Source organism: Petromyzon marinus, chromosome 24 (genome assembly GCF_048934315.1).
Source record: "Petromyzon marinus isolate PM22_M1 ecotype Great Lakes invasive population chromosome 24, UKy_Petmar_22M1.pri1.0, whole genome shotgun sequence".
NCBI classification, from domain to species: domain Eukaryota; kingdom Metazoa; phylum Chordata; class Hyperoartia; order Petromyzontiformes; family Petromyzontidae; genus Petromyzon; species Petromyzon marinus.
Window position 1 is genome coordinate 16,621,171 of NC_133690.1, and position 14,667 is coordinate 16,635,837.

Here is a 14,667-nt window from a genome sequence, read left to right on the forward strand (position 1 = left end):
TAGCTATTCATATGCCAATTCAAAAACTGTCCACGAGAAAACTTGAGAGAAAAAAAGTACTTCTCAACAGTCTCCATGCCGTGCGGTCTCCATGCCTTATCCTCTCCACCTTTCTGCCCTCAAGTCATGTGCGATGAGGAAGGACCATTGCTGGAAACGTCACCCGTTACGCATTTTTTGTTTCATCGTAAGGCCACAAGTGCTGCTGGACGATTGTGATGACCGATCAATTATTATTCGTTTTGTATCTGTGCTTGTGCGCCGCCACCACAGGCCAAATAACGTGGGTGCAGTTCGATACTGCACGGCGCTGGACTGGGCCTGTGGGGCAGAGAAGCGAGACCTTTAGGAAGCGAATGGGTCGGGGCTCGTAAAAGAAAATTCCAAAGCAACACAGGAACGGCTGAGCTCATATTGGAATGAGCCGGATGGGATTAATGACTCACTCAGATATAACGCCCTCCCACACACAGCGTGTGCTTGACCGTCTTGAGCGCGCGCTGGTACGCAGTGGAACGTAGCGGGAACAAGCGACTCGCGCTCAGAGCGATGATGAACTTGGCGACTTGGGTTCGACTCCTGGCCACGGATGGCATCAGTGGAAACTGGTAACAGAGCCTGTCCTGCGCTCTCTGCAGGTTAATTCTGCTTTAATTGTGTACAATATCCGCTGCGGTGTGTCAACACCAGCACTGGGAAAACAAGAGGCAGCTGGGTAAGGTGCTGCTAACAGCACGCTTTGTGTGCCATGCTAACCGGTGCTCAACAACAGCTCTTGCTGCTCCCAACAGTCTATGGAGGCTACACAGGGAATCTTTCTCTTAGTCCTATGGGAGGTAGAGCCCTCGGTCTGAATCAGCGCTCTGGATATCGCATGGGTCGTGAAATAGGTAATGGCAAAGGTGCAGCCTTGCAAGTTATTTGTAACACCGATGCTGGTGACAAGGCCTCCACGAGAGGAAGCTCTCAAGAACCCATCCCCCAGAGGGGATTAATGGCACATATCTTGGAAGAGGTGGAAGTAGCCACACTTTACGCCATCACACAAGGCATGCCAATCAACTAACTGTGTAGCCATTTATGCTCCTGGATGGGCAGAAGTGGGCGATTTAAGGTGCACACTTTATCTCAAGTGGTGCATCGGGAGATCGAATCGAACCCGTCGACATCTGGATCACAAGTCTAAACGTACTGACCGTTACACAACGGGACATTAATTCCATTGAAAGCGTTCATTCATATGAACAGAGATAATGTGTACGCGTGCGTGTCCAATGTGGGGAGCGGTAGTAAAGCAGTTAGCGTGCTGCGCTCTAAACCCGACGACCCGGGTTCGATTTCAGCTCACGGTCAACTCCAGTGACGATTATCGGAACCGGTCCTGGGCCTCTCCTAGGTCGACTCAGCCTCAAATGAGTACTTGGTGCGGTATGTAAACATCGCAACTGGGGAGACAAAGGCGGTCGGGCGTGGTACTGGTCACCCAGCCTTCATAGGTGCTCGCTCACAGCACTTGTCCCAACAGTCTGTTACAGGCTATACCGGGGATCTTTATCTTTGTCAAATGTGAAGCAGACACCTCTGATTCAAACTTACACACAGATCTGTACGTAAATGTGTCTCTCACTCATCACACTTGCTCTTATCGAAGGAAGGATGAAACGGGCGTGCGAGGACATTAATCTTTGTTTTTTTTCGGTAAAGTCACGTAGAAATAAGAAAAAAAATACATTTTTTCTTATTTCTACGTGACTTTACCGAAAAAATCAAAGATTAATTCCTGCAGTCACGAAAGCACCAAATCGAGTGTGAGGACATGTTCACGTGAACCGATAGTGCAAGTGAAAACAATTGTACACACACACACACTCGCGCGCAAATACATTCAGCTCTGTAGCTGAACAGCACTTCATTTTGCTACAGCTTTTCAGAGTAAAATTATGGAATTAACATAAACCCACAAAACAGTTTTAAATTCCTACAGTGAGAATTAAACTGCAGACTTTTAGCCTGTACGGGCTGGTTAAGGGCGTTTTGTGCGGGCTGGCAACTGTTAAACATGCCAGAGTGAATGACCGTACGCCTTTCACTTTTTTCACGTTTACGATCAATCAACTCTCATTTGGCAACACTATAAAACACAATGAGGATTTATATAGCGTTTAAAAGCAACCGCATCTCAAAGACGCTGCACCGAAATGGTGGGGGCATATTTATTTTATAGCTGTAGAGAAGAAAGGCAGTCGCTCATTCACAGAGAGAATATAAAAAAGGGGTCTTGAGCCTGGACTTGAACCAGGGGCAGAGAGAGTCGAGAGCACAGATGGCTGAGGGATTGGAGTTCCAGACTATGACAGCAGCAGTGGAGAATGAGTTGCTTGCAAATCCTAGTCATGTTCAATAAAAAATCAGTGCGTCACGGGAAGTGCTTTAAAGAAATAATCATCACTGGGCCACCCCGTGTCTCCTCGCAACACGTATCCCATAGAAACCAATCAACAGTGGGATGCTGCCAAGGGTAACGGGGTTAGCACAACCGTATAAATGGGTAGGCCACGGTGAAAGTGCGAATGGGCTCTCATCTCTACCAAGACGACTTTGGCCATCATTGAAGAGTAAGGCCAAAATACTTTGTAGAGGGGCTCCTAAGAGTCCCCTCTCGTGGAGGCTCTTTCTCCCAACAGAGAGAGCAGGACATTGCAGGGCTGCATTTTAACATTTTATATATACAGGGACTCCTCTACTTACGAACATTTGACTTACGAACTTTCAGAGATACGAACAAACCTCTCCGTATGTTCAGTTGCCTGTTCGGACCGAGAGTCGTAAGCTCAACCGCCGCGCAAATAGATGGCGGTGGTGGCATCTACATCTGCAGAACATGAAGAACCAGTGGCATCTACATCTGCAGAACATGAAGAACCAGTGGCATCTACATCTGTAGAACGTGAAGAACCAGTGGCATCTACATCTGTAGAACGTGAAGAACCAATGGCATCTACATCTGCAGAACATGAAGAACCAGTGGCATCTACATCTGCAGAACGTGAAGAACCAGTGGCATCTACATCTGCAGAACGTGAAGAACCAGTGGCATCTACATCTGCAGAACATGAAGAACCAGTGGCATCTACAGGAAATTATACAACTTGTAATGCCATTCCCTGTGTTGAGTGTAAATGCCGCACAACGGTGTTTGGGATCGACAAGAGTAAAGTTGGACTTACGAACAAATCGACTTACGAACAGACCTCTGGAACCGAACTCGTTCGTAAGTAGAGGAGCCCCTGCATACCTTTCCCAATCAACAACACGTACTCCTGCTCCTTGCGCATCAAAACAGAAAATTTGGCTGTCTCAAAAATGCTTGACTATGGAAGGGGGGTGAAGGCTAGTAGATGTCTAGTAGATGTCTGAGAACGACAGTTTCTGACAGTTGTTTTTTTTCTCTCTGCAAGCGCACACAGCACTCATTCTCCTAATGGACACCAGCGTCAGCTGTGTTTAATTTAGCCGCCGGCAGCGTTCATGTGGAGCAGAGGTGTCAAAACCCGACGGGGGGGGGGGGGGCACAGGGCAAAACACTCGTACACCACTACACCTCACTAAATTCCAACGTGTGAACAATTGACTTAGGGGAGAACAAACTGAAGGGTCAGTGTTCTACCACACACGGGATACTACTGAGCAATATAGCTCTCTTTTAGAAGCGACCTGAGCACAATGAAGTGGATTATCACGTGGAAATGTATCGGAATCAAATACTCTAAACGCATGTTGATTTCTAAATGTGGAAAGGGAAAAACCGGAGCCGGAAAAAAATCCACGCGACCACATGGAGGACATGCAAACTCCAAATATACGGGGATCAGGGTTGGGATTGAACCCACGACTTCCTGTATACAGGGCGAGGTAGTTAACATCTCACGATACTACGCACAATATATTTATTTAAATTTTTATGCGACTTGGTAAATACAGCGCTCGCTATATCATGTGTGAACAAAGACTAAAGATCCCTCATGTGGACTATGCGGAGGAGCGGAGCAAGTACTATTCGTGAAGCACCTATTCAAGCTGGGAAACAAGTACACGTGGGGATGGTGTGGGCAGAACCACACCCCGTCACCTTTGTCTCCCAAGTGCTGATATTTATGCATCACACGAGGTATTCATGCAAGGATAAGCCGACCTAGAAGACATCAAGATCAAGGATCGATTCGGATATCACTCGTCGCTGATGTGAGTAACGAGCAATATCCAGGACCGTGGCTGGGAATTGAACTCAAACCATTGGGATCGCAGCACAATGCACCAACCATTGCACCACCACTCCCCAGACGGTATACAGACCACGTACACACATATGCAGCAAGTCTCCTTTAATTTGAATCAGCGCTCACGTGGAACGTATTTAGTAAATATCGGGTGGACCACAGCGTGTAAATGTAATGTCGGACTGCGGTGGGTCACGGAGAATGGACTTTGAGAACCCCCCCCCCGCGAGTTAAAATCGTGTAGAATAAGCGGCTTGGCAGCTTTGAGTTACAAGCCAGAGTTTGCGTCTTCACTTTCAGTCACTTCAGTCACACGACCCAGATGACATTTTTTTGGTGCGATGCCATGCGTTTAATGTGACGAACACGGTGCAAAATTGTCCGCAGACTTCTCCTGGTTGTGCTCATCAAAGGTGAATCAACACATGCTGGTGTTTATTCCGCTGGTCTTCTGAAGCCACAATATCACCTGTTGTTAAGCTGGGAATAATGACTCACCAACTTTCACATTCAACCACTACTCATGTCTACGACCGTCTACATTCTACGCGGTTTTCATTAAAGCATAGAACAATAATAATTCGCAGCCGTGTGTCAATCAAAAGATGGATGAAGGCCTCCCCATGCAAGGAGGTGTTTTTATCACAGTTCACCGCGCTGGTCAGTGGCCAATTCAAACCCCACTCATCACGGATGTTAGCCGTGCATCGAAATCGAACTCAGGTCGCCGGGTTTCTAGCGGAGTGAGCGAAACCCACGTACAACTGCTCCCCCCCCTCCCCAAAGTCCATCATCATCGTACTACTGGGAAGATTCAACGTTGACCGTTCTACTTGAAACCTGGGAATATGCAGTGGTAATGGGGCTGAGCAATACAACAAACGATAGGAACAAAAATCCAAGTTCCAAAATTTCGGTTTGGATTTTTTGCCAAGTCGTAGAGACCTGACCTTGAGAGTGGACAAGAACATTTAATGGAGTGATAGGTCGATCGTGCTTGCTCATCAGAGACACCTATTTGTGGATAACTCAAGTACAATTCTTATTCTTAATCATTCCCGTGCTATCGGTGATTTACTGAAAGATATTCGTTCACGATTGTGCTTTTAATTCAATAAACAAAAAAATATCGCTTTGCTGCCTGCTGCAGGCATCTCATGTGTCTTGCAGGTGAATGCCTCTCACAGACACCATCATTAATTTATCCACCAACTCCACCTCTAACCCACTGGATTACAAGTGCACACAGGGCATGTAACCACGATAAAGTACAGCTGCCAGCGTGCTAAGAGATGTATTTCTTGCACGTTTACTGGACTCGACCAACAATTTGTGAACGTCTGAAGATGAACACCTGTGACATAACATGTCAGCTCCAGTTTTAACTTCAAATAACGCGTGGAAATATGCACAGTGTCCCGAGTGTAATTCGTTATTTTGGGAGGACGAGGGGATCCATAAAATACCGTTAAAATCCCATTCCTAAAGTTGAAATAATGACTAGCCTGCAGAGCTAACTCCAACCTTGTGTTGTGCATCTCTCCATGCTGCGCAAAAAACAGCACACGACAGAACGTCCCAGTTTAGTATGTACCGTCTGTTGTGCTGTGTTGCATAGTACGTTAATGTAGCATTGGTTTGTGGGTCTAGAATTGGCTTATAGCTCTTTAGGTGGTTCCAGCGGCTTAAAATCAAAAAGGTATTTTTTATTAATATTACAATTTTATTACATTAAAAGGGCAGTATAAATATAATGACAAACTGTGGATGAACGTTGTCTCCATGGATATCATTGGGTTTTTTTTTTTAAATGGATATACCGAGCGACTCCACCCCTGTATTAAGCCCGGTACTTTGAGGACAGTGTAGGGAATGAGAGAGCAACTACTACAGCAAGGGGAATCTGACAAATCTATCCCCTGTTGTTGTAATGGGAGTGACTGCTGTTAAGAGTGAAAGGCTGTACTCTCACGCACTGTTACATACTCCACTCGCATAGAAACAACTCATCCACTCTCCAGCTTCAAGAGTCAAATGTGGCCTTAAATGGCAAGGCTGGCAAGAGCATACACCCACGCTTTGGAACAAAAAAATGCCATGCACTTTGTAAATTAAATAACACTCAAAGTAGCGCTTCTTAAGCACAGAAACATTCGGTTAGACTATTTGTCTGCTACCAGAAAATTCCAACATGATAAGCAACTTTGTGGAGTTATTATTTGTGGTCAGGCCACTTCTGAAAAAGGGATATTTAGCTCAGTGGGCCTTTCCGAGTAAAATTAAAAAAATAGTTTTAGATTCCTGTTTTATAGACTAAAGAGTTCATTGTATTGGTGTTTGTGAATAATAAATAGTCCGGGAAGTGGTGGCGTGGTTGATAATTCACTCCGCTACAATACGAGTAACATCCGAACCGTTCCTGTGCCTCCTACAGTTCAACTCAGCCTTAAATGAGTACATGGTGAGGTGTGTAAACTTCAGCATTGGGAAAACAAAGGTGGCCGGGCGTGGTCCTAGCCACACCACCCCCTCATGCGCCGTGCCGGTCTTCATAAATGGTCACCAACAGCACTTGCCGCAAGTATGTCTGTAAGCTATATGGGGGGGGGGGGTGGTTATCTTTGAACGTGCTCTTAACTTGGGGGGAAAAAAAAACCTCTTTCCCAGTTGTTGAATACTGTACATCAACACATGTAAAGTAACAGTATATAATTGTACACATTATTACACTTTCAACAACTGCCATTCATCACTAAGTGGTCGTGACGTCACCACTGAGCTTGTGCCAGGATAGGTGCACGCGGAGGCCACGTGAATTGTCGTAGGCCCGCTGGAAGGTCTCGTGAGAGACCCAGGTGTTTTGGGTTGACCCGACTGATGCGACCGGCAAGATGTACCACTTGTGCGCTCCACCATGCAAACTTTCAGTGTTTTCGCCACCCGGCACAAATACGCACTGCATCAATTATTTGATTTCGATTTCAAGCTTACGCGCGTGAGAAATCACGTTTTCTCATCCCTGTGTGTTGTATGAATCGGGTTCGCATGACCTCTCCAGCCATTAGGGGGTCGCTACATTCACCGCAATGTTAAACAAATCAACTATTTATGAACCGAATCATGACCCCTGATTTTCGACAATTCCTCGAATCGCACGAGGGGGAAGGGGGAGAAATTGTTGCACCCACAAAATCTATATTAAGTTGCATCTCTTGCCAAAAATCAACAGATAACATGTCGTCACTCTTTGGCTGTTAATATAATTATACACTTCTAATCATATCACTGTTTCATGAGTGTACAGGCATGAGCAGTCAAAACATACAGTATTATACCGTCACGATACACACAGATACCACAATTGATTAAATAACACAGAACCGGTCTTTGGCAACTTTAGGTATCTCAGGATCCATGTTATTGCCTGAGGCTCACAGAGCTCGACTAAGGCACCTTTAAGATTCTTAGAGTTGAATATTATTGCCCAAGGCTCAGAATAAAGCACCGTTAGGATCCTTAACAATAAGTGTTCATGTCTAAGGCTCAGAGCCAGATACTGTGTTCAACTAAACTACTTTGTTTTACTAGGTACGGTCCACTGAGCTACAGATCTCTTTTTCAGAAGCGACCTGGCCACAAATGATGGCTCAATGAAGTGGCTTATCACGTGTAAATGCATAGCAACCTAAATACTCTAAACGCATGTTGATTTCTAAGTGTGGAGGGAAAAATCGGAGATAGAGAAAAATCCACGCGACCATGGGGAAAACATGCAAACTCCAAATATAAAGCAGGCGTCAGGATCGGTATCGAACCCGCAAACCTCCTGTATACCAGGCGAGGTAGTTAACATCTCGCCACCGTAAAGCTTAAAGGGCTAGATTGAGACGCAATTAACTATGTTAATGGTCAATGTTAATGGTTGCATCTGATGGATCCAAGGCACATACCAAAAATCCTTAAAGTTCAACATTACTACGACCTGAAGCTCAAACAGCCAGACTAAATGCATTATCAGCCAATTCACTTATGGATAAAGGCCTCGTGCAGCCAACGCCTTTCTCTCACATTCTTGTGATGTACTAATCCATAGAGCTCATGTGCACTAGCCAATCCCATGCCTCCATCTCTCCAGTGGGCATATTGCCAGGCCGCATTACATTATCCTGGCTGACAAATCCGTTATTGTTTGTCACCAGCCAAATTGAATGCCTCACAATTATTCGATCCAAACTAATTTACCCTTCGGCATGCTTAAACATTCCACGTTATTACCGCAGGCTCACAGAGCCAGACTAAGCCCCCTTTGTAATCCTCAGGATCCAACATGAATCGCACAAGACTAAGCAGAATAAGTAATGTATTACAATACCCTACATGTTTCTGTGATAACGCATTGGCGCACCAGCAAAAAAAAATGATTAAAAACTTAACACGTTGGTAATAAGAGACAAAGTTTTGGGCAATGGTCTTTCTTTAAGGCAGAGAGAGAGAAGCCAGAGACGAGGTTAACAAATGGTTAGGGCCCTGCTAGAAATTACATTTTAAGAATGTTTAGAGGTGAACGGTGTGTTTGTAGGTGCAGTATTCAGAAACCGGCCAACCCCTTAACACAACACAAAACATGCGCAAACTCGTTTGGATAACAGGCGACGTTTCGGGCAACACCCCTTACTCATATTACGGTGAGGCATCCCAACAAAAGAGCGTAAAGAACTCCCATACAGTGCACTGGAAGGGGCACCCAACCCACATTCCTCCGGGGAGTGTTGGGGGGGGGGGTTAAACATAGCTCACAAAGTCAACTAACTCTCTCTGTGCACGCGCGCTCACTTCTCACAACGCCACTTGCACCGATCACGCTCAAGCAGTGCGCCATGATGACGTTAGCTGCTGCTGCTGGTGGGGGTTCGCATTCATTCAGCGGTGGATTGACGTGGGGGGCTTGACGGTGGCCCGTGGATGCGATACCGATCATCTTGCAAAGATTGCTGCTGAACTTAAGTTTCCATCAGGGCAACCACGGTGGAATACAGTGCAGTCTCAAGCTGGTATTCCCCCTCACTCTCTGGCCCTTTCTCCGCGTGCCACGAAGGAGGCCCATTGCGTGAAACGTCGAATCTGTTTTAGGGCCGTAATGTTATTGGCAGATGCGTCGAGTTTTTCATCATACGGGGAGATCGCTATGCAATGCCATATATATGTACGCGTATTTTGTACGTGGTGGGTATGTACATCCCTTTGTACACAGTGTATAACATAATAGTGTATTTTTCTTTTTAACATGCGTGGGCTGCATTACAACAGCGGGGGAACAACGCCGACTTTATACAAAGATAAAGATCCCCCGCGTAGCCTCTCGCCGACCTGTGGGACAAGTGCTGTTAGCGAGAGCCTACAAACGACAAGGTGGGTTGGCGTTGGCCGGCCTTCGTCTCCCTCCACCCCCCCCCCCGGTGCCGAAGGGCCGAGATGACCCCGAAGAGGCCCCCCCGGGAGCGGTCGGGTTGGGTTCGGACACCACTCGCCACTGATGTTAGCCGTGAGCGGAAACCCAACGAGACCCACCGCTCCCTCCCCCCCACACACACACACACACCAACCCCACACGCATGTGGCGCACACACAGTACACACACGCATGTGCGCGCACAACACACGTGGCGCACATACAGTACACACACGCATGTGCGCACACAGCACTGTGCCGCACATACAGTACACACACGCATGTGCGCGCACAACACACGTGGCGCACATACAGTACACACACACGCATGTGCGCGCACAACATGTGGCGCACATACAGTACACACGCATGTGCGCACACAGCACTGTGCCGCACATACAGTACACACACGCATGTTAAAGATTCCCCGGTCACGGCTGACATCAGTGGCGCATGATGTACGCATCGGTCCCGCTCCTACCTAGGTCGGCTCGGCCTTAAATTAGTGCCCGGTGCGGTGTGTGGACAACATCGGTCCGGGGGGGGGGGGAGACAAAGGCGGCCTGGCGTGGTCAGGTCCACAGAGCCCCCCACTCAGCGTCGTGCCGGGCTTTTAGTTTAATAGGCGCTCGCTAACAGCACTTGCCCCCAACAGAGCCGTGTAGGTTACACGGGGGGGGGAGGAAGATCGTTGTCTTTTCTGACTTTTACACGCGACTTTTACGATCAGGAGACACTCCTACAGAGATTCTCCCCCCCTCCCTTGCCCCCGTTTATCGCGATATACAAACAGAGATCGACAACCCAACATCGTTGCCTAAACACACACCAACATTACACGTTGTTATTGTTGCTAAATCGTACAATAAATGCAGGCCCCCAGGCCACCACGTTTTGTTCGTAGATGGGGGAATGATGGCCGATCGGTAAGAATAACGAATAGAGAGGGGTTAGGCAGAGGAGAGTTGTAACACGTACCTAGAGAGAATGAGAGAACGACTACAGAGGAGATGGAGCGATGATTAAATTGGTTATTGTAACACGTGCTAGGTCGCAGCAGTAGCAGCATCGCGAGAGATGAGAGGCAGATTTGGCGGAGGTGTCCATCCAGCAGTGGATTGAGACCACGGTAACCGCTACCAGCTTGCTTTAAACACATTTACAACGTGGCAAAGCGAATCCACGTACCTGTCCCACCACCACCAAACCCCCCACTTGGTACACGGCGGTCCCCGATGCTGTAGGCCCGTGGTGGTGGTGATGGGGAGGGGGGTCGAGAAATCCGCGTTCCTCTCGCGTTGTCCGCTACTTCTATGCTCCACCACTTCACCCCGCACGGCCTTAGCTAGCGGGCACCGCGGGGTTCAGCAGCAGCAGCAGCGGCAGCAGGGGCGGGGGCAGGAGGAGGAGGAAGGTCGACGTCTCCACCACGCTGCACCAACCCCCAAAGCGTCGTCGCCTCTTCAGCCACAGACGCCGACAGCGCCACCCCCTCGCCCCGACCCAAAGGCGCCGCCTTCTCCCGCGCGTCACCGCCGCACGGGAGGGCGACGGCGGTGGTGGTGGCCCCCTGGGAGGGATGGAGGGGAGAGAGAAGGGGGGTGGGGAAGGATGTGCCCGGGATTTTTTGTTTGGTGGAAGGAAGGGGGAGGGAGAGAGAGGCTTTGGATTGTTTGAGACGTGCGTCGATAACTAACTGGGGTGTTACCGCCGTACACAAAGCTTTTAGACGAAGGATCCCCCAACCACCCCTCCGGCGTATAGCGCTGTTAGCGAGTACGTTTAAAGGCCGGCACGGGCACACACGTGGCGGTGGGTGGAGAACAACCACGCCCGGCCGCCTTTGTCTCCCTAGTAGCACAGCGCGCTAACCACTACACCACCGTACACACAGCCTGGAGAGAACACACACACCCAATAATAACAATAAGCTGTCAAGCCGTACGGTTTGTCATGCCCCCGTATTTTTTATGCAGGGAAATTATGTAACGAAAAATGTTGCTCTCCAACACACCGGTGCGCTGAACTCGTGACGAATTGGCAATGTTCTGTTGACGCGACAAACCTTACTCATTGGCTGTGTCGGGTGGTGGCCGGTTTAACGACACATTTATATATTTATGCGATCTAATCCAACAAAAAAACCCGTATTATGGATTTTTTAAAAGAAATTGTCTATTTCATTAGAACTCCTTTGCCAGTACCAAAATATAATAATAGGGTTTTTCCCCTTTTTTCTGGCAACAAAACTGAAACCTTTTTACAAGGATTCATGTCTGCATTAACCACTACTTGCAGTAAAAATGCAAACAATAAACACACCATGATAATAAATGCATTGTCCTTGAAACTGATTGGTCCACACCAAGGGACGGCTTTCTTTTGAGCCTCGACCCAATTAGTGCTCGACCAGAGGACACCAAAAGGCGTACATCTATTTGTTTGTGTTTCTCCATTGTTATGAGATTTTTTACAATGAACGTTGAGATTGATAAGGGCACGGGGTGACCAATGAGGTGTGAATTGGTCTGTAATTAGGTAGGGGTATGCATACATTTACGATTATTTATAGTGGCATTGTTCTATTATTGTAGCTGCTATAAATCTTCACGTGATAAGTCACTTTGTTGATCTATCGTTTGCGGTCTGGTTGCTTCTGAAAAAATAAGTTAACACCTCTGTGGGATTTACTTGGTAAGATAAAAAAGCGTATTTATAGTTTTATGTGCTCCCCACCAACACTCACCACCTCATCAACCTCCAACAAAGACAAAGATCTCCCGTATAGCCTGAACAGACTGTTGGGGCAAGTGCTGTTAGCAAGCACCTATGAAGGCCAGCACAGCACACGAGGGGTGGGTGACCAGCGACACGCCCGGCCGCCTTTGTCTCCCCAGTGGCGATGTTTACACACCGCACCAGGTACTCATTTGAGGCTGAGTCGACTTAGGGGAGGCCCAGGACCGGTTCAGAGAATCGTCACTGGTGTTGGCCGTGAGCGGAAATCGAACTCGGGTCGCTAGGCTCATAGTGCAGCGCGCTAACCACTACACCACCGCTCCCCACAACAACCGCCATTCGCCACTAAGTGGCTGTGACGTCACCACGGCGCTTGTGCCAGGCTAGGTGCACGTTGAGGCCACGTGAAGTGTCGAACACCCGCTGGCAGGAGGTGACGGGGCAGACCCAGGTGCCACGGGTCGACTGACTGAGATGACTGACTAATCACCACCTGTGCCCCCTACTGTGCCAACCTGCTGTGCTTTAGCCACCCGGCGCGCCGCTCATTGTTGTGAGCGTCGCTCCTCCGCCCCCCGTTGTTGTTGGAGGGCGACTGCCCCCAACTGCCCAGTAGCAGCGTCCTTCACGAGCCTCCTCCACAGAGGCCGATCTTGACACCGCTGGTACCAGTCATCGGCAAGTCCACTCAGCTCCACGTCCTCCTGTACCACATCACTCCATCTCTTCTCTAGCCCGTGCCGCGCCCGTTTACCCCCCTCGATCCGTCCGAACAAAAGCTGTTTCAGCATGCGGTGGCTGGGCATGCGGGCTACATGACCCAGCCAACGCAGCCTTCCCCGCCGGAGGAGCTCACCGATGGGACTTTGTCCAGATCTTTCAAGGATTTGTGAGCTCCTCACACAATCCAGCCTGGTTAAACCCAGGATGGATCGTAGGCAGGCCAGCCTAAATGTTTCTAACCAACGAAGATGTTCCATTAGGGGGGTCCACTTTCAATAAGCGTAGAGAAGAGAGGGAATGACCGTGGCTGAGAAGACCTGAAGCTTAGTGCGGAGCGACAGACCAGGTAGCTTCCACACAGCGTTACGCAACCGATGAAAAGATATTGCTGCTCGATTGATTCGGAGTGAGACCTCTGCTGTCAAACTGCTCATGAGCACACTGCTCAGGTATGGGAAGCTCTCCACTCTCTCCACAACTGCCCCATCACCAATTGGGAGTTGTGGGGGTGAAGTGCCCGATGGTACAAAATACCCAGGCAGGTGCTTAGTTTTGGTGGGGCTGATGGTAAGGCCCCACCTCTTAGTGGCACGCTCCAGGTTCAGCAGCGCCTCCAGGCTCCAGCTCCTCCTCTGAGTGAGCAGCAATTACCAGATCATCGGCATACATAACGTGGTTGAGCAATAGGGAGCCATCCCTTGACCGCACCCGGGCACCAAACAGCCTTCCATCGTATCTGTACCCGATTGAAATTCCTCCGGTACAGCAATCGAAGGCTTCACGAACTACGTGGTCGAAATAGATGTTAAATAATGTGGGAGCCAGAGGACATCCCTGTCGCACCCCAAGGTGAACAGGGAATGGCTCCGACTCCCGGCCACGTAGTTTTTCCCAGGCCCACTCACCATCATGAAGGTCCTTAATGGTCGTGAGCAGAGAGTCAGAGACTCCAAAAACACGAAGAACAACCCAGAGCTCAGGCCGACTCATGGTATCATATGCCTTGACCAGGTCAATAAAGCATAGATGTAGGTCTTGTTGAAATTCCCTACACCTGGGGCTCCGCAAACCTCAGCGTGTCTGTCTAGGCGATGTTGAATAATCCTTGCCAGGACCTTTCCCAGCACACTGAGGAGTGAGATGCCCCTGTGTGGTCCCCCTTCTTAAAGAGGGGGACCACACCAGGGCATCCTTCCAATCCTGCAGAACCTGTCCAGTGGTCCAAACTGTTGATATGATGTCAAGTAGGGCAGTTTGTGCACAAACGCCACCATCCCTTAGCATTTCGCTTGGGAGATCATCTCTGCCTGGTGCCTTTCCTGGTCTCAGACTCTGGATCGCCTTCAGTACTTCCTCAACAGATGGCACCTCAGCCAGCCACTCACAGGGGGTGACTTCTTCCTCCAATACTTGAGGCACCGCAGCCTCAGCAGGGTCATTCCCACTTTGCCCCATAATGTTTTCCAGGCTGAGGGATTTC

The 14,667-nt window shown here is 48.7% G+C and overlaps 1 protein-coding gene across 2 annotated transcripts in view; it reads right to left on the reverse strand.

The window, feature by feature from the left end:
* Window positions 1-11,310, reverse strand: part of LOC116945624 (CD151 antigen) — a 31,608-nt gene extending 20,298 nt beyond the window's left edge. For both annotated transcript variants that reach the window (XM_032960115.2, XM_032960114.2), the window contains exon 1: window positions 10,914-11,310. The gene's annotated coding sequence lies outside the window, so the exon portion shown is untranslated. The remainder of the gene's footprint in view (window positions 1-10,913) is intronic.
* Window positions 11,311-14,667: the final 3,357 nt, after the last annotated feature.